The sequence below is a fragment of the Lactuca virosa genome, chromosome 8 (assembly GCF_052849685.1).
Source record: "Lactuca virosa cultivar CGN04683 chromosome 8, Lactuca_virosa_CGN04683_v6, whole genome shotgun sequence".
NCBI lineage: Eukaryota > Viridiplantae > Streptophyta > Magnoliopsida > Asterales > Asteraceae > Lactuca > Lactuca virosa.
The window spans coordinates 134674345-134688421 of record NC_136433.1 but is presented as its reverse complement, the minus strand read 5'-3'; the positions used below and the strand labels follow the sequence as shown (position 1 = coordinate 134688421).

The window sequence follows — 14077 nt, the reverse complement described above, 5'->3', positions numbered from 1 at the left end:
GGTAAAGTGTTGATAGACCATACATAACAGTTATAAATATTGAGACTCTTTGACATGTGTAATCTAATTTATCTTTTAAATATTGAGACTCTTTGCCCGAATATTCACATGTAGCCTCCTGCCCTTCTTTATGGTAACAATTTGATTTCTGAATTGCTCTGTATGGATAAAGTGTTGTATACATGAACAATAAACATCTCTTTGAAAACATTTGAGAAAGAGGCATAGTTAATTAATTACATCATACAAGTTGAGGTTGTAACCACATAAGCAACACCAGTCCCAAAGAAGTTAAGAAACTGAAGCCAACCACATAGCAACGCCTGTTTTTCACCTGTTGACCGAATAATACTACTTAAATGTAGAAACTACGTACAAATATGTACATGAAAGATTAGACTGCAGTGATGATGTAAGCAACTGTACTCCATAGTGTTCCTGAATCCAAGGAAATTAATCTATCCAGAGTTATGATTTGTTTGATTGAAAATGGATTTGGAAAAACACAAAAGGGTGTTTGACTTTGGATTAACCTGTTCTTATTGTGTTGTTGTGATCATTGGTGGCAGAAACTCCATGGATGAGTTCTTGTTCAACTGTTACTTATATGATATATATCGAAATCAAAATCAACATGGAGTAAAACAGAAACCCAAACACAAAAAGAGGAGAAGAAATTGAAGATCAAACGGAGCAAACCAGTGAGCTTTAAAGAAGATAACCCCAACATGGGAGTTTATGATGCCCATGCCCAGGTGTCGGCTTAACATCATTCTGTTCTTGTACCACTTCTTCATCAGATGCTTTTGCTGATGCATTTCCAAACCTGTAGATTACATGACATATCTTTTCTTTAAAAAAACATGTGTTTCATATATCGATACATAAAATAAGAACTTGCCTTTCTATAGAATCGAAAATTTACTCCAATGAATTACTAAGGGATGCCAACAATATAAGTTTGTTGTTAACACCAATTAAAGACTCCTGAAAGAAGAGATATCTTATCTTATTGTAATCTTCTATAAAACAATAACTTAAATTTTTAAAAGGAATAATAAGACAGATCACAGACCTGTTTGATTGGCCTTAGTTTCATGACAAGAGCACTGATTTCCAATTCAAACCCATCAGATTCAGCATCAGCAATATGGTTATCTTCACTGGCATGAGCATGAGCAAGTGAAGTTCGGCTGTCGAATGAAATTGGTCATTTAGCGTAGATATCAACAAAAGGTGGAAATGGAAATAATTTGAAGAAATAGCTGCAGGATTTCTTGAAATTATAATTACAAGTAAATTATGCCAAAAATAGAGATTATGGAGAAAGTGAGAAAAAGCAAAACCTGGATAATAAGGCCGAGGCCAAGAAGGAGACTGAAATTCTTCTTGAGAAAATCGACATCTTTCTTTACAACTTGTACGAAATGCCCAAAGCTTCTCCCAAATAGAGAAAAGAACATTCTTCTAGGTTTTCATAAGTCACAAAGAAAAAAACCCTAATAAGTCTTGTCTCCATTAAATCCATTAAATAAAAAAGATACAATATTTGAATTTTCAATACCTTGAGACAAAATCGAGAAGATACATCTTGATCAAATACTCCCAATGCAATGACAGGAAGCGATGTGAAGAAGACATTGTAAAGAGACAAATACCAATCATTATACGCAGGTTGAGCTGAGAATGATGCATAAGCTTCATACAAGAAAATCGTGGTTCCAAATACGATGTTTTTATAGAAAAAATAGCATATCTGCAAAAATTAAACCAACAAAATCAATCAAATATTCAATATACGACATACCCTTGTGCATCAAATTTGGGGATTTTTTTTTACAGAATTCTTAACATTGAAGAAATTCTTCGGTAAGACCAATGTCCATGGACTAATAGCAATTGTTCCAAAAACCGGATTGAGCAATTGAGATGTCGCTCGACATAACCGCCTGCATTCCCTCAACTCCACTGATTCCGATTCCGATGTCGGCTTCTTGAATCATTCCGACATCGTTAGCTCCATCGCCGATTGCTAATGTCGTCTTTCCGGTTCCCTCTTTAACAAGTCGTGTAACCAATGCCTTTTGTTTTGGTGATGAACGACAAATGGTCGACGCAGAGAGTTGATGGGGAATCGGGAACGATGGGTGGAAAAGAAACTGATGGTCAAAAATCGTTGATGGTTGACGCGGTGCCCCTCAGGAATTCCTGGGGTTACGCATAGGATCGATTCCATTTCATTATTTAGTAGAACGCATAGGATCGATTCCATGTATAGATGAAATCAATGGGGTTATGCATATCGGCAGAAGGAAGGAGAAGGAAGGGGTTAGGGTTCATATCTATTGAGTTTCAGGGGAGCTGATTGTGTTGATTGTTTAGAGAGAAAACATAAGAATGAAGGAAAGAATCGTAAGAAGGAAGTTTTATTCGGGAGGCGCGTGTATTATGCTGGGTCAGGATGATGTCAGCAAAATGATCCTAAGGTGGAGACTAAAGAAGGGAAATGCAATCAAGGGTTGATGTTTCTTCAATGAAGAATTTAAGGTTTTGTTTTAGTAATATTTAGAGATTAGGTAAGTGACAACATCAAAATATATTTAGCTCAATTAAGAGTTTTCTTCTTCTTTCTTTTTTACAAAGAATGAAAGAATGTTCTATCGTAATGTTGTCTTAGTTTGTGCTATAAAAATCCAAAGTGATCCTTGATCATATCTTTCCAGTCATTTTTGGATATCAATGTGCCACCTTAATAATTAGTCGGTTTCAGGTAGGTTCAAGTGTTATTTTCAGTTTTTCACTACTTATATATCACTTACATTGACTTCTATTGCTTCAACAAACCTTAATTGGCATGGGGAAGGTTCTTTGACGATCATGAAAGTCTCTAAATTAATTGGCATATATATACCTCAATTTTCTTTGCTTTGCTTTCTTTTTTGGTTTTCTGGATTTCTGGATCACTCTTCATGTCTTTGTTAATGACTTATCAACAACACCGACGGTAGCTTAGATTATCGGTCTCTTGGAATGGAGTAATAAGGAACCATTATTTATTGTTTAGATAAGAGGCTTTATTCAAAAAATAATAATAATAAATAAAATAATATATATATATATATATATATATATATATATATATATATATATATATATATATATATATATATATATATATATATATATATATATATATATAAACAACAACAACAACAACTGGTGAATTTTTCTCTCTTAAGTTGTTTTGAGCTTTCTTTATTTTCATATGACGGGTACGTATAACAAAGAAGATTGTCAACTATTTTAACTTTCAATTAAAGTTTGCTACTTTAGTTATACAAACCTTCAACCAAATTTGTTGTGTTTTCTAGATTGATGATTTTAGCTATTAATTCCAGTTTGCTACTTTTCCTGCTAACTCATCTCATGTTTGTTTACATTAATTATAGCTATATAGCTATATATAACCACAAGTTCTTGCAGATTTGACGCTACTTTTACTATATACTAAGCACGGTTAATTGTTTTTTTACGAGATCAACGGATCTTGATCATCTATCAAGGCTAATAATCATCCCATCGAATGTTGTTAAAAACATTTCTGAAAAAATGAAACACAATAATAGTTTATAGTTCTTAACATGCTCTTTTACTATATACAAAGCACGGTTAATTGGCTTTTTACGAGATCAACGGATCTTGATCATCTATCAAGGCTAATAATCATCCCATCAAGTGTTGTTAAAAACATTTGTAAAAACGTAAATGTGAAATGAAACACAATAATAGTTTATAATTTATAGTTCTTAATTAAATGTTAGAAACCTTTTATAACTATACTTCTTGCAAAAGAAATATTTAGGGTCGGTCGTTCATTTCTCTTTGTAACACTAGTACATAACTCATTTAATAGTTTGATGCCTTTTTTTGGTGTCGTCTACTTTAAAAACCGCATTATATTAAATACACGTCGTATAAAAAAAGGAGAACCTTATTATATATTTTTACAAAGTTATTATTTGGTGTGACTTGTTGTAAAACACACCATTTAACTATGATTTTTTGGTGCGATGTTTTGAAAAACGCACCATTTAATCATCCCTCTAAAAAATTCGTTCAAAATTTTCATTTCGTGTGAGATCCCTCTATTGATGATTTTAGTGTTATCAACATATTTTTGTGTAATTATTATTTATAATGAGCTATGTCGGGCTCACTTTACTAACCGAGATAGGAGGTGCGGGGTGCACACTCGGAATGACAAATGTGAATTCGAGAATACGAGCGTCCGGGAGCAGTGCCCCTGGATGCACACGGGGTCTAGGGGCAGCGCCCCTAGCAGGGTCCAAGGAACAGAGCCCCTGACAGTGGTTCCGATGACCGTTTAGCGGACGGGGTTCCAAGAGGCAGCGCCCCCGGCAGGGCTCGGGGTAGCTGATGACATCTTGATGATGCAAGCGTTAGTTATGTCTAACTACCAGTTTTGGTGCCAAATCTCGAGGCAATTTTATACTCTCAAAATCTGATTTTAAGATGTGTTCTATCTCTCAAGAACACATCAACAAGTATTTTGTGTTTCACAATCTGAATTAGATCTGTAATTCAGATTGGTTCAATATTGGATTATCTCACTTCTGAATTCGTGAACCCCGGGCAAAAGGGACGAATTATAGATATCGGAAAGTGTTTGAACACGATCCTTAAATCTATCCAAGTCCATATTGTGACATCCCCAATTACACGACCAGAAAATACCAATTTGTTTATGCTTTATTTGAAAATCAGAGTATTTTTTTAAAGAAATATATTACCGAATTTGTTCCAAAAAATATGATAAAGAATTTATCAAAGCATTTCCGAAGAAATGTATTATATTAAAAACCTCGAGATATCATTGTTAATACAGATCAAAAGCATAAACATAAACAACATAGGCCATATAATATCTATTTATTCTAGTGGCCTATAATCCATTGATCTCTCATCAGATCATCACTCTTGTGCTCTCTTTCCACTACTTGTATACGAGAAAACTGAGTGGGTCAGGCTTGGGAGTCTGGTGAGCACATAGGGTTTTCAACCCACAATAATTAAATTCATTAATTTCATCAAATCAATCAACCCGATTACCCATTCACGTTATCCTCACTTTACATCCCTAAAGCATCTATTATAGGGGACCTAGCCTAAGGATTTTCATCAGGGTGAACAACACTGCTCAGGGGATTCCATAGCAATTTATGTCAAATAAGGAAACCATGAGGGGGATGGAGTACACCTAGTGAACACGTAGTTCAAATAAACACCTACAGGTTGCGAGCCTGCCAGCATTCCACTGGACTGTCTAGAATAGTCTGTGGTCGTTATCTATACTCCGCTAGATGACTGGATCATCTTAAACATTGAGGCCTCTCATCATTTTATCACACATCAACTATTTCATCTACTCATGTTTTACCCAACCATTTCGTAGATATAAAATACATATACAGTTTAAATCATTTAAAACATGTATAAATCGTTCATCCAACATAGATATCAAGAACACAGATAATATGCACACATAACACGTAATTTATATTAAATACTTCATATCTATGTGTAAGATGAAAGTAACTATGCACTCACTTTAGTAGCGTGATTTGATAGAATCTAACTAGAAACAGTCAGCGGTTCGTGATCGTCGGGCTCGGGAAGGAAAATGGCCTTCGGCAAATGAGAGAGAGAAAGAAGATTTGGTGTAAAGAATGAATGGGTCGAACTTGCTATTTATAGGTTGTTTTTGGCCATCTCGCGTCGTGAGAATCAATGCTCACATCGTGAGCCATGGCTGATCACCTCGTAGACTTGTCATTTGCGTTTCTAGCTTCGGAAGGTGTCCGTTTTACTCCTCACGTCGTGAGAAAACATGCCCATGTCGTGAGCCCTAAACTTATCACTCCGTAGACTTGCCATCTGCATTCTAGCCTTAAAAAGTGTCTATTTGACTCCTCACATCGTGAGAAACCATGCTCACATCGTGAGCCCTGACAAATTAGGGTTTCTGCCACGTGTCATGCTCTCAGACAACTACATCTTCGGAAGGTCATAACTTTTGTCACACCCCAAAACCAAGGATGGCGGAAACGTCCGGGGGTGGCGGACTTCATGTATAGTATCATAAACAACGAGTATAGTAGTGACCAAAGCAAACACAACCATCATAAATATAATTGAAAAAGTTACACCATAATATGAGTTTACATGTTTCAAAATCAATTACACTATGATGACAAAATGAACTGTTTGACGCCTTGGCGTCCCATCCTCAAAAGTTGCGGGTTACCCGTTTTATTGATTTCCTGAGAATACAAGTAGTTTCAAAAAAGTGTCAACAATTAAGTTGGTGAGTTCATAAGCTTTTTGATGTAGAGTTTGAAAACCTTTGTTTGTAAATGTAATGTATACCCAAGAAAAATCCAATATTTTCCTTATAAAATGATATGTAGTCTTAAATCCCAAGACCGAATGTATGTGTGTGTTTCGTACTTGTAACGAAGTATGCAGTTTTAAATAGATAAAAACCCCCTTTTTAAAGTAGAATTTCCCGTAAACTTTAAGTGTTGTTAACTCCCTATGTGAGTCGCTATAACCATACTATAACTAGATGAACCTGCTACAACGTTTTTCAGACGTCAGAATGTTATGACATTTGTCAACCGTAGACCTGCAGGTCCCACTGTAGCTAGCAGCAAGGTGTGGGTTGTCAATCCCAATATAGATCTATATACAATTATCACGCTCTCCCTACAAGAGACCCTGGTTATAACTTACATGAATTTTAACCCGTACTCTAAGAGTACAATGAAGAATTGTCTCACAATTAACGTTAATGAGTTTACGTGTGGTTTGAATGTAAAACCTTTTTTGTGGTGGAAGTAAATCCACTTTTATGTAGTATGTTTGTAATGTAAAATCCATAAACTATACCTATTATAGTTTATTTTACGTGTTCGAAGTGAATGAAAACCCTTATCATGAATGACTAATTTCTGTTTATGATGTTAAACTAACAAGAAATACATTCAACATTTAGAAACTTATTGTATACACTTTGCTCAACATGTTACAAAGTGTTGTTAATATTGTAAGCTGTTTAACTAGTTTTTAACTTTTCTGCACTGTTTTAGAAAAATCACAGAAAAATCATACGAAGTCGAAAACTGAATCTGTAAACTCTAAGAGTTTAGAAAATGTGTCTAGTTTGTTCATAATTTCTATTATGATTTTTATAAGTCTATAACTTGTGTGAAAATGTTCAACTTCACAGACTGGTCTAAAGTTGTTTTTGAAATGATAGGCAGTTTTGTAAAAATCGCCATAAATTGTAGAAAAATAGTATAAACATGTGCAAGTAGTCATTAGAAAGGTATAAACCTGAACTATTTGCACCTTGTACAGTTTTGAAAACTAAAGAGTTTAAGATGTTCAAAACAGTCTGTGAATGGAACTAAACTTTCCTGTTGAAAGCTGATGTTTGAGTTTAGTTAAGTTTTTGGTGTTATAACTTGTATCCCCCCCCTAAAACTTGAAGAATACATTAAATTGTAGGGTTATGAACTCACCTTGAGTGATTTCTTGGGATGGATGTTGAAGAAAAGAAGTTTCCAAATCAAGAACACTTGGAAGATGCTTGAAGATTTGAAGACCCTAAGAACAAATATGACGATATTTGTATGAGAGATCCATGATTCGAGTGAAGGAGAGTAGAATTTTCAAGAATAGGATGATGATACTTACCAAAAGTGGAGAAGAGGCTTACGATCAGCCTTGAAATCTCGAGTTATTGTAGAGAGAGAAGGTGAGAGAGAAGTGTGTTAGCTTTTGGTGGAAGTGAATGAGGTCTAGAGGATGTGAGAGGTGCATTGACTCTTTGGGTGAGTTTTAATCAAGGAAACTTGTTCAAGAAGGGTGAGGGTACAATGAGTAGACTAAGGCTGATGTGAATAGTGACATAAAACGTGAACAGTAATCTGAAAGTGTCATAACTTTATGAGAAAAGTCAAAAGCACCTTTATGTACCTTGCACTTTATTTTAATCAATAATATGAGTTATATCTTAGAAATTGCTAAGATATGGATACATTATGATTTTAGAAGGTTGAAAATAGTAAAATATGGTTTTGGGTGAAAATCTCACGTTAAAATCATGAAAAACGGGCTCAAAACTCGAAGGTGGTCGAAAACTGGGAAAAAGAAGGCGAAATTTCGAGGTCAGGACCGAAGGTTCGACTTAAGAGGGTGGGAACCGAAAGTAGGTTCGGTCACAAGGGAGGTTCGGTTGCAAGGCTTATGGACTGAAGGTAGTCTGGACCCGAACCGAAGGTGGGTAAGCCCGAACCGAAAGTGGTTTCGGTCCAAAGGTGACTTCGGTCCTTAGGGTTCGGTTCTTGGCAGGTTCGGTCCTTAAAGCTAGTTTCGGTCCTTAAGGCTAGTTTCGGTCCTTAAGGCTAGTTTCTCAAATAAACTTCTCGTTTTGAGTGGTTTTTGACTAAGTTAAGGGTCGGGATGCCCCGGGTGATTATAAAAAGTTAAAAGAGATTTGGGAGAGATTTGGGAGAGAGAGAGAGAGAGATTGAGAGAGACTTTGTTTGCGACCTTTGTTAGTGTTTTGCCTCTTAATGCAAGGTTTGTAAACCACGTTAAGCCTTGTTATGAGTGTTATGCGCCCCCGTAAGGTATGTAATTGTGTTTTATCGATTCGTTACATCACTTATTCTGATTAGGGCTTAGATTTCCTGAACACATGAAATTGAAACCTCTAAGCGATACTTTGTATTAAGATGGTGCGTTGTACAATAGAAAACATATGGTAAAACCTACTATACAAGGGTTAGATGAGTTGACCGGTTTGACTTGTTGACTTTATTTGACTTTGTCTTGACCAAAAATTGTCGGTTGTCACATCATCCCCCCGTTAGAAAGAATTTCGTCCCGAAATTAGCGTTTCGACTGGGACTTCATGCGTTGGGGACAAGATGTGGGTATTTTTGTTTTATCTGCTCTTCGCGCTCCCAGGTGTACTCGGGTCCTCGTTTAACGTTCCAACGGACCTTCACGATGGGAATGCGACTTTGTTTCGTTCTTTTGATCTCTCGATCCATGATTTCAACCGGTTCTTCTACGAAGTGGAGGCTCTCGTTGATTTCGATTTCGTCGAGTGGCATCACAAGAGTCTCGTCAGATAGACACTTCTTTAAATTTGACACGTGGAAGGTCGGATGTACTTTATTAGGTTCTTGTGGTAGTCGAAGTTTGTATGTCACTGGGCCAATCCTGGAAAGGATTTCGAACGGCCTAACGTACCTTGGATTTAGTTTCCCATGTTTACCAAAACGTATCAATCCTTTCCATGGTGAGACCTTTAGTAGTACTCGGTCCCCAACCTGGAATTCCAAGGGTTTGCGTCGCTTATCTGTGTAGCTCTTTTGTCGATCTCGAGATGCTTTCAGTCTTTCTCGAATTTGTACGATCTTTTCCGTAGTATCCCTTATAATTTCAGGGATAGTGAGGGTGCTGTTAGGGACTTGTCCCTTTGCTAGTTGTGTATTTCCCACTTCAGCCCAGCGCAGCGGTGATCTGCACTTGCGGCTATAGAGAGCTTCGAAGGGAGCGACCTTGATGTTAGGGTGATAGCTGTTGTTGTATGAAGATTCAATGAGCGATAAGTGGGTATCCCACGCTTTACCGAAGTCAATCACACAAGCTCTTAGCATATCTTCCAAGGTTTGATCAGTTCTTTCGCTCTGCCCGTCGATTTGTAAGTGGTAGGCCGTACTCATGTCTAGCATAGTCCCTGTAAGGACTGCCAGAATCGCGAACTGAATCTACTATCACTGTCAGAGATAATGGATATTGACACACCATGCAGTCGTACAACCTCTTTGATGTACGTTCTAGTCAATTTCTCCATCTTGTCGGTTTCTTTGATTGGTAGGAAGTGTGCGGACTTGGCCAACCTATCAACGATTACCCAAATGGTATCGAGACCATACATTGTCTTGGGCAAATTGGTTATGAAGTTCATGGTTATCTGCTCCCACTTCCTTTCGAGTATCACTGGTTGTTGTAGGAAACTCGAAGGCTTCTGTTATTCTACCTTGACCTTGGCACAAGTCAGATACTTGCCCACATATGTAGCGATGTCGGCTTTCCTATTCGGCCATCGATATCACTTTTTGAGGTCCAGATACATCTTGTCTGAGCCTGGATGAATGGAGTAGCGAGTTTTGTGTGCTTCGTTCGTGACGACGTCTCTGAATCCACCAACTTCGGTGTCCAGATCCGGTTCATGGGATAACGTGCCCCGCCGCTCTTGCCTTCTAGGTTCTTATGATCGGTGAAGATTGTACGTTTCATATCGTAGAGATAGTGCCTCCAGATATGTAGGGCGAATACTACTGCTCCTAGTTCGAGGTCATGTGTGACCTAGCCGACCCCGTACGTCTTTAGCCGTCTTGAGGCATAAGTAATGACTTCTCCTCGGAGCGCTGCATATGGCTTGCTTTAGTGTTTGGAGGGCGGTTTCTTACTTCTCTCTCTAAGTGATTTTTGATTCTCGTTTGCCGTTCCAGCGGATCTTCACCATTTCGTCTGCCGATTAGATCGGTAGGGAGCATATGGGTTCGGTTTACGCGACTAGACTAATTCGAATGGTAGAACATCCACTCGCACTCCTGGGTAGCCTTGTCCCGTAGTTCATGGTAGGACTCATACCTGGTCCATCTATCATTAACTTGTGCATATAGGTCGTATATAATTAAGATTGGTAAGACAGTCGGATGGGTGACTCTGCCCCCAAGTCCTGTTGGATTAGTGTCTAAGCCCGTAACTATATTTGGTATGTACTTGACCCGGTTATGCATGGTCCTTTTGGGTTGCCTTCACCAAAGCAACTTGAAAAGGTAATTTGATATGAGAGAGAGGATATTATGGTTTATTAACATATTATAAGAATAATATATTAAAGGAGAAATCACATTTATTTAATTAGTATTAGTCATAAATTAATTAGGAATTAATTTGGTGACTAAAAGAGATTAATTAAATAAAGGGGCATAAACTGTCAAATGTGTGATAGTTGAGTTTTGGGCTGGGAAACCTAATGGACTAAGGGGGAACGAAATTATGATGAAGGATCATCATATTTTCGTCCAAGGCCTCATTCCAGAAGGTTCCTTGGGCTGCTTGGTGGCTAAGCTATCCATTAGGGTTTAGACTGAAACCCTAGCACCCTACAGTATAAATAAGACCCAAAGGCTTCAATTTTCGGCCACTTGTTCCCAAGAGAAAACCCTAGGCCGAAAATAGCATCCTCCGCTCTCTTAAAGTTGCCTTCTTTCTTGTGTGGTGTTTGTGATCCATTAGAGGAATTGCAATTGTGATTCTAAGCTCAAGAGAAGAAGATTCAAGCTACTATTGAAGAGGTAAACATCTAGATCTGATGTTATATGTTATTTTGATATTATGTATGCTAGATTAGGGTTTGCAAGTCTTGGATTCATTGCATGTACAATAGAGAAACTTAGATCCAAGCATTAGGGTTTGTATTAACACATAGGATTGTTCTTATGCATAAAACTCATCAGTGGTATCAGAGCCTTGATTGGTTTCTGTTGTATGTGATGCTATAACTGTTTACATGCTGAAAATCATTTTCTTGGCTTCTGTTCGACTGGACTCGGCGAGTCACTTCATGGACTCGGCGAGTCGGCCCTACTCAGCGAGTCCATGAGTGACTCGGCGAGACGGATCGTCTGACAGAGTCAATATCGGGATTTCTTGCTGTTTTTGCTATGAAATAGTTGCCTAATCTGTGTTTACTGATAAAAATCGAATTTTAATGATTTTGTGAGACTATCCTTGCCATAAACAAAAGATATTTACCAATTGATTAGATAATAAATTCCTTATATGATTTAAATTGATTATTTGTATTAATTGGGTAACTTATCTTGCAAGAAATTGAATTAGGTCAAATATAGATAATCACTAAATTAATTGTTTGATTTATATTATTTGTTATTTGATCCATTGTATTTTGAAAAGTTCAAAACTTGCCCTCAAGTTTAGAAATTTAATTTTTTGATTGAAAAGTTTAATTTTGAAAATTTTAAATTTCAAACCCTTAGAATTTTACAAGTTTAAAATTCAACCCTATACTATTATATTATTACAAGATTAATTAATATATATGTATAAGAATAAGCTGTCTTATCGCTAGTAGGCCTCATTCACGAAGCCAGTCTATAAGGTGGGTATAAGGTTGCTGCCTATAAAATGGCGCTTAATGGGTGTACACTCACACCTACCGCTTGCTTGACTGGTGGAGGGTCGTTAGCCGAACGGATAGGATAGGCCACTTAATTCCTCATTATAAGTATAATGGAAATATTAAAGTAACTACATTGTTTTATAAATTCCCAATCTTAGTTACTTTAGGGTAAAATGTGAAAATGATGCTATTCCATGGAATTACACTTTGTACCCCTGTCAAACGTTAGTGGAGCGTGCGTGGCTAACCGACACACTAATTTGGGATTGACATTGGTGACAAAGGGTGGCTCGATGTTTATCATAGATCAATGGAGCGTGCGTGGCTAACCAGCACATTGATTAGGTGATAGAGACATTGAGTGCACCATGTTGATTCGCATGGTTATTCACAACTTGTTTGCGATTCTCGGCATCCCAGTCGCAAATTTGAAGTGCATATCGAGATTTAAACATGCCATTGAAATGTTCAATGAATCTCAAAAGAAATCTAGGAATTTTCAAATTCATTTAAAACTTAAATCTCTTTTCGTTTTCCATGGTGAAAATTAGTGAATCGTCATTCACTTACCTTCAAATTATTTACTTTTAGATTACGGCATCCCTTTTCTAATTTGTAAATAATGTTGTTGGATCCTAGCCCTATTTTCTCATTTGGGTGTTTAATTGGGGATTCATTTCTAATCAAACTTTGTTTCTTTCTATTTCAGATGTCTAACGCAAACGCAAACAACAACACTTCTGGGCCATTCTCGTTGATGAAACTGTGTCAGAAGGTGACATTTGATGGCTCGAACTTCAACGAGTGGATGAGATACATTCGCATGATAACTCGTTACGAGGACAAAGAATATGTCCTCGACGAGAAACTAGAAAAGATCAACCCAGAAGAAGCTACTCCTGAAGAGATGGCCGCCTTTGAGGCCCACGAGCGTGATGCGACGAAAGTTCATTGCATCATGTTGGCCACCATGAACCTCGAACTCCAAAAGTCCTATGAGGACATGTATCCATATGAGATGCATCAAGATTTGCTGGACAGGTACCACCAGAGCGTGAGGCAAGAGCGCTATGAGATCATCACCAACATGATCACCGCTAGGATGGGGAGTGGAGAATCCCTAACTGCTCATTTGCAAAGAATGCAAAGGTATGTTGATCGTCTTCTCAAACTTAATGTTAAGTTTGATGAGGATTTGGCTATCGACATCATCCTCCACTCCTTGCCTTCCTGCTACAACCAGTTCAGAATGACCTACCATATGAACAAAGAAGAGGTCACCCTGAGTAAACTTCAAGGGCTCCTGAGGATAGCTGAGAGCAACCTCAAGGACAAATCTATTGCATCATCCTCTACTATAGCTGCTCCTGTGTTGGCAATTGGCCAAGGAAAGGGAAAGAAGAGGAAGGCTCCTTCCAAGAGCCACCATAAGGGTAAGACCCAAGATGGTTCCTCTTCTAGTGGGACCAAAGCAGGTTCTGTTAAGCCCTCTTTTGACCCCAAGGAAGCAGAGTGCTTCTATTGCCACCAGAAGGGCCACTGGAAACGAAGCTGCCCTAAATATCTACAGGATATTAAGGATGGGAAGATAAAGCCCACCTTTGCAGGTATGTATTTAATTAAATCTAATAACTCATCACTTGCTACTTCATGGGTCCTTGATACTGGATGTGGTTACCACATTTGTTCTGATTTGCAGGGGCTAAGAAAAAGTAGGGAAGTGGAGCATGGAAGGATAAACTTGATCATGGGAAACAAGAAGTC

General features: G+C 37.6%; 1 long non-coding RNA gene across 1 annotated transcript; it reads right to left on the bottom strand.

Moving 5' to 3' along the window:
* Positions 1–26: 26 nt before the first annotated feature.
* LOC145128690 (uncharacterized) lies at positions 27–824 on the bottom strand. The gene is made up of 4 exons (XR_013717049.1): positions 700–824; positions 534–596; positions 241–438; positions 27–158 (listed from the first exon to the last, which is right to left on the bottom strand). It is a non-coding gene; the product is annotated as an uncharacterized LOC145128690 (long non-coding RNA).
* Positions 825–14077: the final 13253 nt, after the last annotated feature.